The sequence below is a fragment of the Cherax quadricarinatus genome, chromosome 61 (genome assembly GCF_038502225.1).
Source record: "Cherax quadricarinatus isolate ZL_2023a chromosome 61, ASM3850222v1, whole genome shotgun sequence".
NCBI lineage: Eukaryota > Metazoa > Arthropoda > Malacostraca > Decapoda > Parastacidae > Cherax > Cherax quadricarinatus.
This window is the reverse complement of record NC_091352.1, coordinates 12,114,921-12,122,137: the sequence shown is the minus strand read 5'-3', so window position 1 is coordinate 12,122,137 and position 7,217 is coordinate 12,114,921.

Below are 7,217 nucleotides of genomic sequence, written 5' to 3'. Positions count from 1 at the left end.
CCACGATAACTGACCAGACTTAAGAATCACGGCGCCCCGTATTACCTGATAACTCCTCCCTCCCCCAAAAAATGGCATCACCTACAAATATAACAGACAACTACAAACTTGCTGCAGAGAATGTTGATACTAATGTTGCAAACCTCGCCATGTTGATAATAATGTTGGAAACCTCCAACATCATATCCCAAACCTGCTCCAACCTTCACAAATATAAATATATATATACATATATACAAATAAACGTTTAATCTATGAGACGGTGGCTAAAAATAAATATTAACTTCTATCAGACGGGCCTCGACATGACGGTAAAAATTCTGAAGTATTAATGCGGCGTGATAAATGAGGTGATAAGTATCATGCTTCTGGCAGGCGTGCTAAGACAGAAATCGATTTGTTATTGTGCGCAGGTGCGGCCTGTCTGCCAGCCCCCCTCCCCCGTCCCCCTCCCCCAGACCAGGTCACTACCTGCTAGTAGCCCCCCTCCTTCCCTATCACCGAGACCTGGTCAGTACCTGATAGCCCCACACCCCCTGCACCAAGTAACAACTGCCACCCATCCCCCAGCACCAGGTCACTACCTACCACCCCTCAACCCAGCACCAGGTCACTACCTGCCACCCCTCTCCCATACACCAGGTCACTACCTGCCACCCCTCATCCGCTGCACCAGGTCACTACCTACCACCCCTCATCCCCTGCACCAGGTCACTACCTGCCACCCCTCATCCCCTGCACCAGGTCACTACCTACCACCCCTCATCCCCTGCACCAGGTCACTACCTACCACCCCTCATCCCCTGCACCAGGTCACTACCTACCACCCATCATCCCCTGCACCAGGTCACTACCTACCACCCCTCATCCCCTGCACCAGGTCACTACCTACCACCCCTCATCCCCTGCACCAGGTCACTACCTACCACCCATCATCCCCTGCACCAGGTCACTACCTACCACCCATCATCCCCTGCACCAGGTCACTACCTACCACCCCTCATCCCCTGCACCAGGTCACTACCTGCCACCCCTCATCCCCTGCACCAGGTCACTACCTACCATCCCTCATCCCCTGCACCAGGTCACTACCTACCATCCCTCATCCCCTGCACCAGGTCACTACCTACCACCCCTCATCCCCTGCACCAGGTCACTACCTACCACCCCACATCCCCTGCACCAGGTCACTACCTACCATCCCTCATCCCCTGCACCAGGTCACTACCTACCACCCCTCATCCCCTGCACCAGGTCACTACCTACCACCCCTCATCCCCTGCACTAGGTCACTACCTACCACCCCTCATCCCCTGCACTAGGTCACTACCTACCACCCCTCATCTCCTGCACTAGGTCACTACCTACCACCCCTCATCCCCTGCACTAGGTCACTACCTACCACCCCTCATCCCCTGCACTAGGTCACTACCTACCACCCCTCATCCCCTGCACTAGGTCACTACCTACCACCCCTCATCTCCTGCACTAGGTCACTACCTACCACCCCTCATCTCCTGCACTAGGTCACTACCTACCACCCCTCATCTCCTGCACTAGGTCACTACCTACCACCCCTCATCTCCTGCACTAGGTCACTACCTACCACCCCTCATCCCCTGCACTAGGTCACTACCTACCACCCCTCATCTCCTGCACTAGGTCACTACCTACCACCCCTCATCCCCTGCACCAGGTCACTACCTACCACCCCTCATCCCCTGCACCAGGTCACTACCTACCACCCCTCATCCCCTGCACCAGGTCACTACCTACCACCCCTCATCCCCTGCACCAGGTCACTACCTACCACCCCTCATCCCCTGCACCAGGTCACCTCCCTCCCTGCACCAACTCACCACATAAACCACGTGTAAACATCACCACTGATAAACCAGGATCATTCCACTCCTAAACACTCACTAACCACTCTTATTACTGGCCTAAATGCTGCCGATATTACAGTAACGATAAAACAACTGCACTCTTGCTTCAAATGCAAGATTAATATTTTTCGTGGGAATTTGAATTAGAATTTTGACAAGATTCGTTGATCAAAAGCGTTCCTGGTGAGCGAAACGTCTCGATGAAGTGACGTAAATGCCACGTTGTGCGTTACTAAGAAGCTTATAGACATCTACCACTGGTCTACAAGAGTTAGACGTTCACTTTGAAAAGTGTAAACGAGTTCCTGCTCACCTAGCAGTAAATAGGTACCTGGAAGTCAGTCCCTACTGTCCCTGCTCACTAAGCAGTAAATAGGTACCCGGGAGTCAGTCTCTACTGTCCCTGCTCGCCTAGCAGTAAATAGGTACCTGGGAGTCTATCAAAGTTCACGTAGCAGTAAACAGGTACTTGGGAGTCTGTCTCTGCTCACCTAGCATTAAATAGGCACCTAGGAATTAGTTAACCGTATTAACTAAATAAAACTCACTAATTTGTACTTGGGGTCGAGAGAGGATCGATATTAACCCATAACCCGAACATCCTGTCGTACCCACTCTTAAAACTGCGTGTAGTGTGTGCCTTCAACGGCAGGTGTGGGTTGCATCCTGAGGGATGGTGGCGACCCTGGAGGAGCCAGGGGGCTACAGGTCTCCGATTCAGGGGTAACATCCCTGAAAGAACAAAAAGTTACAATACCGTGACTGGAACATCACACAAATAACCCGCACACATAAGAGAGAAGCTTACGACCACGTTTCGGTCCGACTTGGACCATTTACAAAGTCACACCGACAAAAAACGGAGAGGAAGCCCATATATATACTGGCTCCCTCACTTTCGTGTGTCAGTGTGATGGTCCAAGTCGGACCGAAACGTCGTATTAAGCTCATTTCTCCTGTGTGGGTTATCTGTGTATCGTTAAAGGACTCTTGGGGTTACCTGAACGAGTCTGCCAACAACAACTATACAATCTCGAAGCTTATCCTTGTTTTACAGAGTTTAATTTACAGGCTAGCACCTCTTAACCAACCTCGATTCGTTTACAAGGGAAGAGCTGGTATCCTGAACCAGCTCGTTTACAAGAGCTGGTATCCTGAATCAGCTCGTTTACAAGAGCTGGTATCCTGAATCAGATCGTTTACAAGAGCTGGTATCGTAAACCAGCTCGTTTATAAGAGCTGGTATCCTGAATCAGATCGTTTACAAGAGCTGGTATCCTGAATCAGATCGTTTACAAGAGCTGGTATCCTGAATCAGATCGTTTACAAGAGCTGGTATCGTAAACCAGCTCGTTTACAAGAGCTGGTATCCTGAATCAGATCGTTTACAAGAGCTGGTATCCTGAATCAGATCGTTTACAAGAGCTGGTATCGTAAAACAGCTCGTTTACAAGAGCTGGTATCGTAAACCAGCTCGTTTACAAGAGTTGGCATCGTGAATCAGTTGACTCACAGTTCTAACACGTTGATAACATACACGTGTTAAAAATGGATATCTTTAATGCCGAGAAGTTTCGCCTGCTCAACAAACTTCTTCAGTCGAAAAACAGACTAAAGAAGCAGTGGGGATGAAGATACGAGGGGGGGGGGGGGTCAGTCCCTCAGCCCTGGTGTGTTCAGTCGTGAAGCTGAACACACACCAGGGGTGAGGGACTGACCCCCCCCCCCTGTGTGTGTCCACTTTCTTCAACAGAGAGGGGAGGGACTGACCCCTTACATTTCTCCACTCTCCTTGTCGATGCTTTATATCATGAAGTCATACAGTTTAAAATTCGCAGGGAAACGCAAAACCCGTAGGGGTCACAGAGCGCCTGCCCTGCACAGAGGTAATAAGGTGTGGACCAAGGAAGAAGGGAAAATTCCAGTTCCTTGGATGAAGAGCCCTTGCAAGTTTGATGAGGTTTAGTGTCTCCCATGATGGACATGGAGCCAAACGTTTTGCTCTGTGTAGAGCGAAAAGACTCTAAACAGAGTGAAAAATCTTCTTTAAATAGAGAAAGAGAAATAGAGAAAGAGAAATAGAGAGAGAGAGAGAGAGAGAGAGAGAGAGAGAGAGAGAGAGAGTGAGAGAGAGAGAGAGAGAGAGAGGGAGAGAGAGAGAGAGAGAGAGAATTAGTCGCTCTATAACCTACGATATTATGACGCTATTTAGGTAAGTCGTAAGACACTGTCGTTAAGGGTGATAATGGTTGGTCCTACATCGTTCAGGGGTGGGTGGGTGGGATGTCTTCCACCCACCCTTGAACGATGTACAAACAGCCTTTGACACCCACTGACAACCCCCCCCAGCCCCCTTAAAACAACCACCCCAGCCCCCTTAAAACAACCACCCCAGCCCCCTTAAAACAACCCCCCAGCCCCCTCAAAACACCCCCAGCCCACCATATCGAAAAATCCACACCTACCCACTACCCAATCTGACCCGCACCAAATCAAGTTCTACTCACCCATGCTCCTAAATTAACGTACACACACACACACACACGACCCCTACAACCACATATGGGTGAGTACACACACACGCAACTGAAGACGGACTAGTGACAGTCTGAGAGGCCTAGAGCTGCTTTTCCACCAATCCCTTGGCTTTGTTGCACAGCCACAGAAAGCCCAGGGTAACCACGCTGTAAAACCCATGCGGGTTTACCGCATCTTTTTTAATAATGAGGTTAGGATCCTCACGCCATACAGGAACACACACACACACACACACACACACACACCCACACACACACACACACACACACACACACACACACACACACACACACACGAGAGCTCAACACGAGATTTAAGGAAGTATTTACAGTAGAGACAGGAAGGACTCTGGGGGGACAGACCAGATGGGGACACCAACAAGGAATACACCAACAAGTGTTGGACGACATACATACAGATGAGGAGGAGGTGAAGAAACTGCTAAGGGACATCGATACCTCAAAGGCAATGGGACCGGACATCTCTCCGTGGGTCCTTAGAGAGGGAGCAGATATGTTGTGCGTACCACTTACCACAATCTTCAACACATCCCTGGAAACTGGGCAACTACCTGAGGTATGGAAGACGGCAAATGTAGTTCCCATTTTCAAAAAAGGAGACAGAAAAGAGGCACTAAACTATAGACCTGTGTCATTGACGTGTATAGTATGCAAAATTATGGAGAAGATTATCAGGAGGAGAGTGGTGGAGCACCTGGAACGGAACAGGAGTATAAATGCCAACCAGCACGGATTCACGGAAGGCAAATCCTGTGTCACAAACCTTCTGGAGTTTTATGATAAAATAACAGAAGTAAGACAAGAGAGAGAGGGGTGGGTTGATTGCATCTTCTTGGACTGCAAGAAGGCCTTTGACACAGTTCCTCACAAGAGATTAGTGCAGAAGCTAGAGCATCAGGCGCATATAACAGGAAGGGCACTGCAATGGATCAGAGAATACCTGACAGGGAGGCAACAACGAGTCATGGTACGTAATGATGTATCACAGTGGGCACCTGTGACGAGCAGGGTCCCACAGGGGTCGGTCCTAGGACCAGTGCTATTTTTGGTATATGTGAACGACATGACGGAAGGGTTAGACTCAGAAGTGTCCCTGTTTGCAGATGATGTGAAGTTAATGAGGAGAATTAAATCTGATGAGGACCAGGCAGGACTTCAAAGAGACCTGGACAGACTGGACACCTGGTCCAGCAAATGGCTTCTCGAATTTAATCCTGCCAAATGCAAAGTCATGAAGATAGGGGAAGGGCACAGAAGACCACAGACAGAGTATAGGCTAGGTGGCCAAAGACTGCAAACCTCACTCAAGGAGAAAGACCTTGGGGTGAGTATAACACCGAGCATGTCTCCGGAAGCACACATCAATCAGATAACTGCTGCAGCATATGGGCGCCTGGCAAACCTGAGAACAGCATTCCGATACCTTAGTAAGGAATCATTCAAGACACTGTACACCGTGTATGTCAGGCCCATACTAGAGTATGCAGCACCTGTTTGGAACCCGCACTTGATAAAGCACGTCAAGAAACTAGAGAAAGTACAAAGGTTTGCAACAAGGTTAGTTCCAGAGCTAAGGGGAATGTCCTATGAAGAAAGATTAAGGGAAATCGGCCTGACGACACTGGAGGACAGGAGGGTCAGGGGAGACATGATAACGACATATAAAATACTGCGTGGAATAGACAAGGTGGACAAGGACAGGATGTTCCAGGGAGGGGACACAGAAACAAGAGGCCACAATTGGAAGTTGAAGACACAAATGAGTCAGAGAGATAGTAGGAAGTATTTCTTCAGTCATAGAGTTGTAAGGCAGTAGAATAGCCTAGAAAATGACGTAGTGGAGGCAGGAACCATACACAGTTTTAAGACGAGGTTTGATAAAGCTCATGGAGCGGGGAGAGAGAGGGCCTAGCAGCAACCGGTGAAGAGGCGGGGCCAGGAGCTAGGACTCGACCCCTGCAACCACAAATAGGTGAGTACACACACACACACAGAGGTCTATTCAAATGTATTTCTCAGTAATCATAAATCTGTGGGGAAAGTCGGGTTAACATTTCTGAGAAATATTGAATCTAAAGAAAAAAAGAATTACAGACGAAAGAAATGCGCATTCTACTTCCTCTTCCTTTCCTTCTTTAAACTTTCTTAGAGCGCTCAAAGTAATGTTTATCAGAGTCACGCACTGCCTTGTGCTCTACCAGAAATTACTATAATTAATAATAATAATAATAATAATAATAATAATAATAATAATAATAATAATAATAATAATAATAATCTCAATATCTGCGTATAATGTCAATAATCTCAATAACTGCGCATATCAATGGACGATAAAGATATCTGGACACTACCATGCAAGATAAGATACGGTAAAATATCTGCTATGGTAAGAAATAACTATCGGATTGACGTAAAGATTATTTCACTCTTGTCGAAATCTGCAGTGTGTTGAGGTGATCAGTCCCTCAGCCGAGCAAGTGTTCCATCCACCAGAAACACTCTGGGACTGATCACCTCAAACTGCTACTTCACGTCTACCACCGTCTCCAGTACTTTTCTCAGTATTTAATCGATTATAGTCACTGGTTGGCGAAACGTCTCCAATATAAAGATACCCAAGTGTCGCACACATGTCTTACTCATCTGGACAGTTTTGTAAACAATGAAAAGTCCATAGTACACCGGTTCAGGGCCAGGAGCTGTGACTCGACCCCCTACAACCACATATAGGTGAGTAACCCCACCAAGTGCAAAGTCATGAAGCTTAGGG